Consider the following 14,784-nt stretch of genomic DNA (forward strand, 5'->3'; position numbering starts at 1 on the left):
AAAAGATCTCACACAATATGTATTCATTGATAAGTGGATATTAGCCCAAAACTTAGGATACCCAAGATATAAGATACAATTTGATAAACGCATGAAACTCAAGAAGAATGAAGACCAAAGTGTGGACATTGTGCACCTTCTTAGAATTGGGAACAAAACACCCAGGGAAGGAGTTACAGAGACAAAGTTCGTAGCTGTGATGAAAGGATGGACCATTTAGAGACTGCTGTATCCAGGGATCCGTCCCATAATCAGCTTCTAAACGCTGGCACCATTGCATACACTAGTAAGATCTTGCTGAAAGGACCCAAATATAGCTGTCTCTTGTGAGACGATGCCGGGGCCTAGCAAACACAGGAGTGGATGTTCACAGTCAGCTATTGGATGTATCACAGGGCTCCCAATGGAGATGCTAGAGAAAGTACCCAAGGAGCTAAAGGGATCTGCAACCCTATTGTTGGAACAACATGATGTACTAACCAGAACCCTGGAGCTCTTGTCTCTAGCTGCATATGTATCGAAAGATGGCCTAGTCGGCCATCACTGGAAAGAGAGGCCCATTGGACTTGCAAACTTTATATGCCCCAATATAGGGGAATGCCAGGGCCAAAAGAATGGGAATGGGTGGGTAGGGAAGTGGGGGGCGCTATGGGGGACTTTTGGGATAGTATTGGAAATGTAATTGAGGAAAATATGTAATAAAAATATTTAAAAAAAAAAATTTAAAAATAGCTATAGTATATAGTGAGAATTTGGTTTCTTTAAAAACACAGAAATGCTATAGGACACGTTTTTGCTTTAATCCCAGGTGTGGGATATGGAGCTGCTTCCGATTGTCCACAGCAGCTGATTATGATTTGCCTGGTGCTCTGGCAGGGGCATGATTTGGCCAGCTGCAGATAGTTTCTGCAAATGTTTGACATTTAGAATTCTGGGGACTCTTAAGAGGGTTTAAAAAAGTTAGAGCACTGAGAGGAGCTGTGGCTGCTGGTACTCCTCTTGCTGTTGCTGGTTGTTGGCTGCTGATTGGAGATCTCCTGACAACGAAGATGAAAATTGCCTCAAGAAACTTGACAACCCTAATCAGTAGGAAGTAGTCTAGGGAGCCTTTTCCCTCCAGCCTTCTTTCTCTCCCACCTAACGTTAGGGGTTTGGAAGGGATAAGGGTGGAGAAGGGTGATGGGGATAAGAACCCATAACGTGGACAAAAATCTGGCTACAATTTCATTTGCATATAACTTAGGCACATCCCCCAGAGTTCAAGTCACATCTAGATAACTTGTAATATAATGTAAATGTTGTGTAGATGAATATTCTTCTGTGCTGTTTGGGAAATGGCACGGAAAAATCTGTACATGCTTAGTAAGTGGAATTATTCCTCTAAATATTTTCAGTGTAGGAGAGATTGGGAACATTTCTCAGTGACTGAATCATCATAAGGCAGAAGCAGGGGTCTTGGGGAGCACATAAGTGGTTATCCAATAGGGGTGACATTTTGGTTACTCTCCCATGGGGGCAGTGTGACTACTGAGGGATATGGCCCAATTCTTAAGAGCATTTTTATTTGTACTTACAGATAATTGAAGTCCTTTTGTGTGAGGGAAATGGAATGTTACACATTCTGCAGTTCAATTTGCAGTCAGTCTAAAGCACAAGGAACTGTCTCTCATCATAACTGACTAAAGCAGACCTGACCTCCAGGCTCTCCTAGCATCCCTCAGTCCCTACCTGGCATACTCTACTTCCAACCCTGAACTTCCAACTTTCTCTTTCCCTCCCTCCCTTCCCCCCTCTTCCCTACTACTCTGTCTCTCCTTCTCTCCTTCTCTTCTCTCTCTGTGCTGCTCTTTCTCTTCCTCCTCTCCTCTGTCACCCTTCTCATGGTGACTCCCCGTGGGGTCCTGGGAGTCTCTTGCTTTCCTAGTATCTGGGACTTTCTGGTTGCTACCTCCAGTTCCCCATCTCCCATTGCTACCTCTATTCAATTTCCTGACCCTCTGTACAACTCCTTCATCCTCTCCCATACTTGATTCTGCTCCTCTTTTTACCTTCCCCCTCTTTTCTTCCTCCCAAGTCCCCCCTCCCCTACTTCCCTTGATTATTTTGTTCCCCCTTCTAAGTAGGACTGAAACATCCACTCTTTGGTCTTCCTTCCTCCTGAGCTTCTTGTGGTCCAGGAGTTGTATCAGGGCTACTCCACATTCTTTGCCTAATATCTACTTATCAGTGAGTACAAATCATGTGTGATCTTTTGTGACTGAGTTACCTCACTCAGGATGATATTTTCTAGATCCACCCATTTGCCTGCGAATTTTTATGAAGTCATTCTTTTAAAAAGCGGAGTAGTACTCCATTGTGTAAATGTGTGGGACTGTGAGAGGCAGCCTGGTTTCTGGTTGAGCTAGGTTTTAAAGTTTTTTTTTTTTTTTTTTAAGATTTCTTTATTATTATAAATAAGTACACTCTAGCTGTCTTCAGACACACCAGAAGAGGGCATCAGATCTCATTAAGGGTGGTTGTGAGCCACCATGTGGTTGCTGGAATTTGAACTCAGGACCTTCAGAAGAGCAGTCAGTGCTCTTGCCCGCTGAGCCATCTCACCAGCTCTGAGCTAGGTTTTAAATCCTGGTGACCCAGCAGGTGGCCATAACCTGCAAGGGACAGTAGGTGTTTTGCCTACTGTCAGGAGCTTAGACACCAGGTTCCTGACAAGAGACCACAGCTCTCCATTCCATAGGTCTGTGGCCATCAGTCAAGTAAGGGCAAGCCCCTCCACAGATAGAGGCTGTAACCACAGACCACACAGCCTCAAGACAGATCTCCATTTTAATGAGGCACCTGAAGGCCTGAAGGGCTTAGCCAATTAAGCTCCCCTTCCCAGACACTCCTCCCTGCAAAAGGTATTTAGCCTCAGACCCACCCTGAGAAAGTGGGGTACGGTTTTACTCATCACAACTCTCGGACATGACAATAAATGCCTTAAAACCACGGACTGTCTCTTCTCACCAGGACCGGCAGAGGGGAAAAGTGGAGCAGGTGTTCCTCTACAGAGCTGCATCTAATCTCCCTCAGGAGGTCTTTCTGCACTCCCAGCTATGGACTCCACCAAGCCAAGTTGCCCTCCGAACAAGACAAGGGCTCTCTTGTCCCCGTGGGACTCAGCTGAAACTCTCCTCCCATCCCTTTCCCTTCAGCCCTGGGCTAGACCCAGCCCTTGAGCCCCCCACTTGGTTCCAGCAGCATCTGTGGTGCCCAAGAATGTGAGAACCTGATGTCCTTGGCCTCTGTGCAAGTCCAGGACCCCTGAACCCTAGTCCGCAGGTACCTCAGACTGTGCTTCCCCACCCCCAGAGCAGGGTCCCATGGCTTCTCACAGCCCGATGCTGTGAGGAACAAGCAGTCAAGCAGCCCATTACTCGAGCAGATGTGGGATCGGGACCCCTTTTAAACCACATAAATGTACCACATTTTCTGTATCCATTCCACTGTTGAAGGACATTTGGGGTTTTTCAAGCTTCTGGCTATTATAAACATGGCTGCTATGAACATAGTGGGGCATCTGTCCTTATTACATGTTGGAGCATCTTCTGGGTATATGCCCAGGAGTGGTATAGGTGCGTCCTCAGGTAATATTACGTCCAATTTTCTGAGGAACTGCCAGACTGGTGTACCAGTGTGCAATCCCACCAGCAATGGAGGAGTGTTCCTCTATCTCCACATCCTTGCCAGCATCATCTGTCACCTGAGTTTTTGATCTTAGCCATTTTGACTGGTGTGAGGTGGAATCTCAGGGTTGTTTGGATTTGCATGTCCCTGGTGATTAAGGATGTTGAACATTTTTTCAGGTGCTTCTCAGCCATTCAGCATTCCTCAGTCGAGAATTCTTTGTTTGGCTCTGTATCCCATTTTAATAGGGTTATTTGTTTCTCTGGAGTCTAACTTCTTGACTTCTTTGTATATATTGGCTATTTATTAGCCTTCTACCGGATGTAGGATTGTTAAACATCTTTTCCCAATCTGCTGGCTGCTGTTTTGTATGTAGCAAAATGCTGGGTCCTGTTTACATATACAGTCTGTTAGTCTATGTCTTTTTACTGGGGAATTGAATCCATTGATGGTAACAGATAGTAAGGAATAGTGACTGTTGCTTCTTGTTATTTTTGTTATTAGAGGTGAAATTATGTTTGTGTGGCTATCTTCTTTTGGGCTTGTTGAATGAAGATTGCTTTCTTGCTTTTTCTAGGGGGTAGTTTCTCTCCTTGTATTGGAGTTTTCCATCTATTATCCTTTGTAGGGCTGGATTTGTGGAGAAATATTGTGTAAATTTGGTTGTGTCATGGAATATCTTGGTTTCTCCATATATGGTAATTGAGAATTTTGCTGCCTGTATTGTGTTGTGCTGTGCTGTGTTCTTTTAGGGTCTGTATGACATCTGCCCAGAATCTTCCAGCTTTCATAGTCTCTGTTGATAAATCTGGTGTAATTCTGATAGGCCTGCCATTATATGTTACTTGACTTTTTTCCCTTACTGCTTTTAATAGTCTTTCTTTCTTTTGTTCATTTGGTGTTTTGACTATTATGTGATGGGAGAAATTTCTTTTCTGGTCGAATCTATTTGGAGTTCTGTAGGCTTCTTGTATGTTTGTGGTCATCTCTTTCTTTAGGTTAGGGAAGTTTTCTTCTATATTTTTGTTGAAGATATTTACTGGCCCTTTAAGTTGGGAATCTTCACTCTCTCCTATACCTATTTTCTTTAGGTTTGGCCTTCTCATTTTGTCCTGAATTTCCTGGATGTTGTGGGTTAGGAGATTTTTGCATTTTGCATTTCCTTTGACTATTGTGTTAATGTTTTCTATGGTATCTTCTGCCTCTGAGAGTCTCTCTTCTATCTCTTGTATTTTGTTGGTGATGCTTGCATCTATGACTCTTGATCTCTTTCCTAGGTTTTCTATCTCTAGGATTGTCTCTCTCTGTGATTTCTTTATTGTTTCTATTTCCCTTTTTACATCCTGGATGGTTTTGTTCAATTCTTTCACCTGTTTGGTTGTGTTTTCCTATAATTCTTTAAGGGATTTTTGTGTTTCCTCTTTAAGGGCTTCTACCTTTATAACTGTGTTGTCCTGTATTTCTTTAAGGGAGTTATTTATGTCCCTATTACAATCCTCTATCAGCATCATAAGATATGATTTTAAAGATTTTCTGGTGTGTATTGGGGAGTCCAGGACTTGCTGTGGAGGGAGTAATGGTTTCTGTTGGTAAGATTCTTGTGTTTGCCTTTCACCATCTTGTTATCTCTGGTATTAGATGTTCTTGCTGTCTCTGGCTGGTTCTTGTTTGTCCTGTGAGTCTGTAAGCATGTGTCAGCACTCCTGGGATACCAGCTCTCTCCTGTCAGAACTTGTGTACAGAGGGCTCTGGAACAGCTCAAACTCTGGGTGCAGATGGTCACTGGAAGGATCCTGTTCCAGCTGCCCCATTTTTCTTGTGCCCCGTGTGCTCCTCAAAGCCCAGCTACAGATAGTTATTGGAGAGAAAGTAGCTATCTCACCTCTGAGCCAGGGAGTGAAAACACTCCTGGGAGAACAGGTCTCTCCTGGAGAACCCGTGCACAGCAGGCTATGGAACAACAGCCTCAGCTTGCAGATGTAGATGGTAGACCGGCTACTTTTATTTTTGATTAATTATTATTATTGTTGCTGTGCTGGGAATTGATCTTAGGATCTCACACCTCAGGATGGGCAAATGTTCTATGTGTGTGTGTTCCAAAGAATATTTAATTCTAGTACTTCTCAGGCATTTGTTAATTACTTAAACAGGGCATGATTTTTAGCTATAAGAACTTGGTCAGTCAGTCTGATCTTTTATAGCAGATTTCATAAATTGGCAGCTTATAAACAACACACTGCTCATTTCTTTGAAGGCTGCAAAGATGAAGATCAAGGTATTAGCAGTTTCTGTGTCTGCTGAGGGCCCATTTCCTGGTTCATAGGCAGATATATTTTCCTCCTTCCATCTTCTTCTTTCTTTCCATTTGTTTTCTTGACAGTATCTCTAGCCCAGACTGACCTCTCTATGTAGCAAAAGAAACTTTAAATTTGCCTCTCTCTTACAACACTGGGATGCAGATGTATCCCAGTCTATGTTTGGTATCCCAAACCATGCTTGGTTTACACCGTGTTTATAGTGTTACAGCTCGGGGAGAGGGGAAGGTTTGCCCAAAACAAGTGTTGCCACTCTGAAGGGAAAGGTAACCTGACTGTCAGGAGCCAAGGGATACCACAAAGTTATGCTGCACAACAAACCTCACACAAGGGATTTACTGGAAGAGACACAAGAGGGTGGCTACTTCTGCTTGGGTAAGAAACAGCAAAGAATTGAACAGGAGACATGATTTATGTAGGCTTTTTTGAGGGACAGAGCTTTCCAGAGTGGCCTGTGAATGGAGGGATTATATGGCCTGATCTTGGAGCAAACTCAGGGACTTGTGGGTTTTCAAAACCAGGAAGGCAGCTTAGACTTTTTACCTATAGTGTTGGAGATGGAACACAGGGCTTCAGGCATGCTAAGTAAGTGCTCTACTAACATCCTCATGCCCACAGAGGGGTGTTTTTGCTGTACCCTCACACAGTAGAAGGGATAAGCAGCTTTAATGGGACTATTTTATAATGGCCCAAATTCAGAAAAGTCCTACTTATAATGTTAACATTTGCCACAGGACTCCACTCTCTCTTTTTTGTTTTGTTTTGTTTTTCGAGACAGGGTTTCTCTGTGTAGCCCTGGCTGTCTTGGAACTCGTGCTGTAGACCAGGCTGGCCTCGAACTCAGAAATCTGCCTGCCTCTGCCTCCCAAGTGCTGGGATTAAAGGCATGCACCATCACACCCGGCTGGATTCCACTCTTAATATCATGATTTTGAGGACTAGGTTTCAACAGATGAATTGGGAGGGGCAGGCAATAAACATTCAGGACTGTCTTAGTTTTGTTTACTATTGCTGTGAAAAAATACTTGGAAATAGCAAGTCAGGGAGAAAAGTGTTTTTTTAGCTCTCAATTCCAGATTACTATACATGAAGCAGGAAAGTCACAACAGTAGGAATCTGAACAGCTAGTCACATCACAGTCTAGAGCAGGGAACAAAAAGTGCTTAGCTCTTTCTCTCCTTTTAGGCAGTCCAGGGCCCAAATCCAGGGAATGACGGCACCCACAGTAGTTTGTGTTTTCTTGTCTCACCCTAACCAACACCCCTCCCCCTAACACACACAGATGTGCCAACAGGTCATCCTGAATTAGACAGTCCCTCAATGAAACTTTCTTCCTAGGTGATTCTAGATTGTGTCAAGTTGACAATAAAAATTAACCATTACAAGGCCATAAAGATTTTTATTAATCTGGTAATTCATATGCATTTTTAGAGGAATATTCTCATTTCAGATAGGTGTTAACTTTTATTGTAATGTGTTTATTGAAATGATCTTTCTTGGTGGGGAGGGAGTGACTAAATTTAAAATGAGATAAGCAGTAAGGTCTCTTGTTTTGGAAACATAGTATAATCTATTTATTCTGCTAATATTTAAGTTGTCTTGAATAGATTTAGCATTTCCTATAGAAGCAAATTATGATTGTTCACATATATTAGGAATTTGAAATTCTGAATCAAAACCAAAGAGGATAACTAGGAATGATTTGAAAGATACAGAAATAATTGCAAACTCCTCCGATCCTGTACTCAAGGTTCAATCTTTGGGCAAGAAGGGTAGGAAAGGCCAGCATCCCAAGCACAAGAGATGCCTAGAGACAGCTGAGGCGAATCTCAGTGTGTATTTGTAAACCTGCAAAGCTGACAGAAATAGAGGAGTTTGACCATCTGAATGGATCAGTGGGGTTCCAGACTGCAAAGACCACATTACTTATTCCAGCAAGAGCCTCTCAATAGGAACAACTTAAGGAAGGGAGAGTTTATTTAGGCTCATAGTTCAAGGGTCCAGTCCATCATGTGAGAGCTTGAGGCACTGTTCACATTGGATCCACGTTAGGGAGTAGAGGGAGATGAGTGCCCACTTCAGTTTTCCTTTTGTGGTAGTTTGAATATACTTGGCCTATGGGAAGTGCCACTATTAAGAGGTGTAGCCTTGTTAGGGGAAGGGTATGACTATGTAGGCAGGGCTTTGAGGCCTCATATATATATATATATATATGTAAGTCTGGTCAAGCATGATCCAGATAGTCTCCTGCCACTGCCTTTGGGTTAAGCCTCTGTAAGCCAGCCCCAATTACATGTTCTTCCTTGTAAGACTTTCCTTGGTCATGGTGTCTCTTCTTAGCAATGATAGCCCTAAGTAAGACACCTTTTATTCAGCCCAAAACTGCAATGATGAAATGGTGACACCCACATTAAAAAAGAATGAGTTTTCCCACCTCAGTTATTACAATCTAGAAACTACATTAGAGATGTGCCCAGAGGTTTGTTTCCATGGTGACTCTAAATCCTATCAGGCTTACACTAAGATGAACTATGATGCCACTCTTCCAGGAAGTCTGGTAGCTTTCAGTCCCCAGCTGCAGGAAACACAGGCAGCAGGGCTGGTTGGGTAGAGGAGCCAGGACTCCAAGGGAATATTCATAGTCACGAGGAGGAACTGTGAACAATTCAAAGCACAGTGAAGGTTTTTTTTTTTTTTTTTTTTTTTTTAAGAGTACAGAATAGAGTTTATTTAGGGCATGGGGGAAGTTGAAAGGGTAGGAGAGAGAGAGAGAGAGAGAGAGAGAGAGAGAGAGAGAGAGAGAGGTAGAATCCAACCATGAGCATGTAGAGAGGGGGTGGGGATGGGCAGAGAAGGGAAGGAGAGGGATGAGAAGAAGAGATCAGGAGAAGAAAGTGAGCCACAGTGAAGTTTTAAAGATTAGGGCAGCCCCCAGGGAAGCATGGCCTTGGGTTCAGCAATAGCCTTCCTTCTTTCCTGTCTCTGCACACCATGGAACTGTCCAACAATGCTTCCATAGCAGGAAGGCTCTGCAGAGCAGGGGGATTAGGTGGGTAAGACCCTCCCACTCCCCATCTCTCTAGTGTTTTTGTGTCCATTTTGTTTGTTAGAACTCTATCAAGGTATGTTGGAGAGCCATTTTACTCCCACTGTGGTGCTACAATGAGACCACGTCGTAAAGAAAAGTATGTTTCCACCTCTGTCTGTGTGAAAGGTAGGGGCAGTTACAAAACACTTCAGAAACATTTATGACTCATTAAAATTAAAGAAAAGGTTTGCATGGTAGATTGTAAGTAAAGATTTTTGTCTGGGGGGAATTACTGAATGTAGCGAGAAGGTTACTCCCTCTGCACTTCCCCTTACATCACTGAACACATGGGCGGGGTGGACCATGCCTCCTTCAATGAGTTACATTGCATTTATAGATACTGGGTTCTGTCTTCTAAGAGCAACTCAAGTAGAAATGTGGCAACATTTGGCGATGGAACTTGTTGCAAGTGCCTTCGAGTACCATCCAGCCGTCTTTAGAAACATCATCAAAGCATTTGAAGTGAAAGTTGATGATTTCTTCTCCTGCAGATGCTGGTTTTCTGCATCAAATCAGCTCTGGATGCAAGTACAGTTTGCCTAGGGAATCAACCTATTTAATTAAAGAGTTAGTTGTTCTTGTAAAGGAAATGGATTTACCTTATGCATGACGCATGTGCATATGTCGCTTGTAAAATACAACTATATGCAGGCAAGTTAACAAGCTAGAAACAGATAGCTGCACTATCTGAAAAAGGCCAAATGGAAACTATGTTAACCCTCATCTATCATATGCTCTTCCACAGTCATTCAACTCTGCCATTCTTCTTGGTCCCGTTTTAATTAGTGTATATCATTTACATGAGAATTTCATCTTGGCTTTTTCAAAGATGCATGTAACATACATATTTGATCATCTTTACCGTTGTTAATCTCAACTATCCTCTCTCCCTCTCTGACCTTTTTCCTTTGCCCAATAAGTCTTTCTACTTTAATGTTTTTAAAATTCCATTTATGAAAAAAATATGTCTTTCTTTGTTTTCTTTACTCTCCTTCCTTCTCTCATCTCTTCTTCTTTTCTCTTTCTCCCTCCCTCCCTTTCTCCCTGTCCTCTCCTTTCTTTCTTTTGAAATAGAGTCTCCTGTAGCTCAGGCTGGTCTCAGATTCAAAATATAGCTGAGAATTGAATTGCCTTAAACTTCTGACCGGTCTCACCTCTACTCCAAGTGCTAGATCACAGGTGTGCACTACACTTGTCAATACATGTCTTTCTGGGTCTGGCTTGCTCTGCTCAACCTGATACCCTAACTTCCACACACTTTCCTGTAAACTGCTCTGTTCTTTGTGGAAAGTCTCCTTATGTATATACACCCCATTTTCTTTATGCTCATCTGTCAGTGAGTATCTAGGCTGAATTCATCACTTGGTCATTTCTAGTAGCACTAGGATCAATAGGGTTGGTCATAATGAGTGCTGCCTTTGCTCCTTTAGGGGTCCAGGAGGGCTGTAGCTGGACTCTGTGCTTGTTCTGTATTTCTTTTAAATTGTAAAGAACTTCTATGCCGAAGTGGCCAGACTAATTTAATTTTTACTAACAGTGCATAAAGCTCCCATCCAGCCTCGCTTTTGCTTTGTTAATGTGTGTATTAATGACATAGAAGCTATGAAAGCAACGTGGCTGCGTTTCAGTAAAAATTATTTAAAAACTCAAGTGGTACGCTGGGTTTGAGCTATGTGTGTGGTTTAGCAGTATGATTTATTGCTGTGTAAAGGCTGGGGTTGGGACTGGGGAGAGGGCTTAGTAGTTAAGAGCGTGCACTTAACAGAGGGCCTCAGATGATCTTGTCTTTAGCTCTTGAGTGCTGGGATTGTAGATATGTACCCAGTGCTGAAAATGGAACCCAGAACTGTGTATGTTCCAGGCAAGTGCTGTGAGCCACTTTCCTAGTCCCCACTTGCTTATAATGGTTTTTAAAAATTATTTTTCTGTATAGCCTCATATGCATTTATTTTTAGGAACCTGACTTTGTAGGATGCGGCGCTCATGCCCTTCTGGGTTGGCTGTATAACACTCTAGTAGGGTTTAAAGCTTAGATGTGGTCATTATGCCTTCTGAGCTTCTCACCAAGTCCCCAAGTCCTTGCTACCCAACTGTCCCACTGACTCCCATGCTAATTTGTAGGCTCCATTTTTCAAGACTGATATTTGAAAGCTGTCTTCTAATTCCAAACCCATTTTCCATTTGTGGGTATAAAAGAAAATAATATACATCTTTAAGTGCTGAGCAGACATTTGGAAAGGAGGGCTTTGTCTTGGAGACCATTCATAATTAGAGTATAAAGAACTGCATGTAATTACTTTTTTCTTGTTCTCGAAGGACAATGGTGAGCACATGGCAGTAGATGGCAGTGTTTCTTAATAAATAGTGTAGGCTTTTCCTGAGCCAGGAAAAGCATTTTTGTTACTCTGGCATTAAGACTAATAAACACAAAGCTGCAGAAAGTTCTGAGGAATCCCCCTGCTTTTCTTCCCACCCGTGAGCTTAATTAAAGTCAATGAAGGGGCTTAGCGTCTCATCCTCCCTTCCTTTCAGAGCCTCCCATTCTGATGGTGTCTTCTCTCAGACCAGCTCTAGCTAAGACAGGGGGATGGATAGCTCACAAAGCCAGGATTGAGTGCCTGGATAGGGATGGGGTCAGCGGCACAGTACTGGGTTCTATGCTTACTGCCTGCTGACAAACATCCTCCCTTCTGCTCCCAAGCCCAGTGCCTCCTGGGTGTGGTCCTGTGTTCTGCTAGAGAGCAATGTTGGTTTTCAATCTGTTTCTACCATGCTCTTATTCCAGCTGTTTGACCTTGGTAAAGATCTCCTCTTTCTGATCTCCAGTTTTTAAAATGTGCATATGAATATTTTTAATGTACATACTTTAACATCTCTGTATTACCATATATTAGTTACACATTAATGGGTCTCATTATGGCATTTTCATAATCATATTCTCCCCTAATTTCGTCTCTTGTCTCCTCCTAGTCCTGCTGATTTCCTTCCTCTTCTCAACCAGTCTCCTTTCTACTTTTGTGTGTGTGTGTGCATATGTGTGTGAGGGTATACATGCATGTGTGTGTATATGCATGTATGTGTATATGCATGAATATGTGTGCATGTATGTATGTGTATGTGCATGCTTGTGAGGGTGTATATGCATGTGTTTGTATGTGTATGTATATGTGTGTGTATTCATGAATATGTGTGCATGTTTGTATGTGTGTGTGCCTGTGTGTGTACTAATGAGTTTAATTAAGGTTGCTTATGGGAGCATGGATGAAGAATTGTTTACTGGAGCAGGGGCACCTTACTGGTGGCTATATGACTGAAGAAAATATCTCTTTTCTCTCTAGCAACAGTTAATTGCACATATCCTCAGAGAGGGGTATGGCCACTTGAGTCCCTCCCTCTAGTAATAGTTAACTGTCAATACATCTTTAGGGATATTTGCGACCTATCTAGCTGAGGCTAAATCACAAGACTGAATCTCAAAAAAAAAAGTGGAGGGAGAAAAAAATGTGAATTATGAATGCTAATCATCTTTTTCTCATGGCATCAAGCCTGGCCCCTTACATTTCTCTGTAGTTTGGCGCTCGCAGCACACCCCAGTGCACCAGTGCCTTAGCTCTGGAGATTTAGATGTGGTTGTTCAGGTCCTTGGGTGATTCTGGTTGGCAGCTGTGCTGAGATGTCCAGTCTGTGCTATTCTATCTGGATTACAAGGTGTCACCTGCAGAAGTGAGGCCAGGTCTCAGGCTTGTGGAGCAGCTGGGGGTTTGCATCCAAGTACCAGTGAGATGTCAGGCTGATGGCTCCACCTGGGCACTGTGCAGCTGGTGCAGGTAGGCTGCTGACAGGTGTCTTTTGGCAGAGAGGAAGTTGAGAGGTGAGGGTCATGTCTATCACTCCCATGTGCTTCCTGACATACAGAAACGAAGCCTCACAGGAAACCACAGACTGCATCATGAAATTTTGTTGTTTCTTGAGTTTTCTCTGTGCTTGTCTGTTTTGCCATCTCTTTGGATAACTGTACGTCCATCTTTTTGTTGTTGTTGTTGGTTTCTGTGTATCTCTCTCTATATGTTGCCTGCCTCTCTCTTCTTTCTGTCTCATTCCTTCTTTCCTTCCTCCCTTCTTTCCATGCCTTTATTTATTGGCAGTGCTGGGAATCTAACCTAGCACATCACATATTAGTCAAGCCCCCTGTTTCCTCTGTCTCTTTGTGTGCCCTGTTTCTGTGTGTCTATTTCAATCTGCTAGCTTTGACCTGTCTGTCTGTCTCTTCACTTTATTGATTGGTAGGACTTACATTATGACATCAGTACTTCTGTCATGTGTATTAGATATACACATATGGATGTTTGGTATAGTGATGCTACTTACAGTTATTCTATATGATGGTACAAAGGTATAGCCATATTGTCTTTATTTGCAGTATAGTAAAATGAGCCACAAGAACTTCGCAGTACCGTAATATAAAATGGAGTTTCTGTTAGTGATTGCTTCCTACCGTGTAACTGTTTTGAGTATGGTCAAAATAGGTAAAGCTAAGCCAGGGTGTTCCAGTGGTCAGTCATATGAAATGCATATTTATTTACAGTAGTTTCAACTCATAAGATCTTTGATAGGATATGTGATGGTTTATACTGATTATTTAAATCTATGAAAGGACCCTCTGGTCGTGGCGGTGATGGATTGCTAGATTAGGATAACCCTTAGGCATGCCGGTGAAGAATTTTCTTGATTAGGTTAGTTGAGATAGGAAAACCTACCCTAATTGTGGACAGTGCCATTTTATAGGCTGGGCTTCTGGACTAAATAAAAAGAAGAAAGTGAGCTGAGCACCAGCATTCATCTCTTTCTTCTTTCCCACTGTGGATGCTATGCCACCAGGTGTCCCACACTCCTGCATCCCCTCCCCCACCCCCACGATGGACTGTAGCCTCACTCTGTGGAAAACAAAGCTGTCCTGCCCTCAGTTGTTTTGGTCAGGTATTTTGTCACAGCAACAAGAAGAGAAAGCAAGATAGGATGCAACTCTACCATGTGAGTCCCTTTCTCTCCTCCTTCTCTTTCTCCTTCTCTCCCCCCTTTCCCACCCTTCTCCCCTCTCCCCCTGTCCCTTTCTGTGTGTAATAGGGAATTGACTTATATAGCTATGAGGACCAAGAAACCATTCTAAGATCTCTACTTGTTATGCTGGTGATATGGAGAGGTGACCCGGTTTGAATCTGAGTCTGAAGACAGGCCTGCTCTCAGACTGAAGACAAAGAAGCAGAATTCCTCTCTGTTCATCTCTCATCTTTCTTGTCTCACTCAGGTCATTACTGGATTGGCTGAACCCCTCCCACCCGGGAGAGGGCTGCTCCATTCAACTCATTGAGAACTCACTCTTCTCCTCATTACCATCACATCCAGTGGGCTTCCATCTTCACTCAGGGTTTGGCTTCTTTTTAGGTGGTCAAGTATGGTTTCAAGGCCATTGAATGACTTCTTTACTGTTTGTTGTAGCAGAACTAGACTAAATATAGTTTATTTCACTGCCAAAATAAAAACACATATGTAACTCCCCACTGGTGATATTATCCAGTGAGAAAATTCAGAATTGGATTACATAACTATCTGGTTTCTCATTGGCCCTCTATTTTGGGAAGAAAACTCATTTTTGGATGGGCTTATTTATGGAAAGAAGAGGTTGCCAGTCCTTTGTGCCCCCGACCCCTGTTTGCC

This window comes from Mus caroli, unplaced genomic scaffold (genome assembly GCF_978045245.1).
Source record: "Mus caroli unplaced genomic scaffold, Mus_caroli_1 scaffold_1, whole genome shotgun sequence".
Classification (NCBI taxonomy): domain Eukaryota; kingdom Metazoa; phylum Chordata; class Mammalia; order Rodentia; family Muridae; genus Mus; species Mus caroli.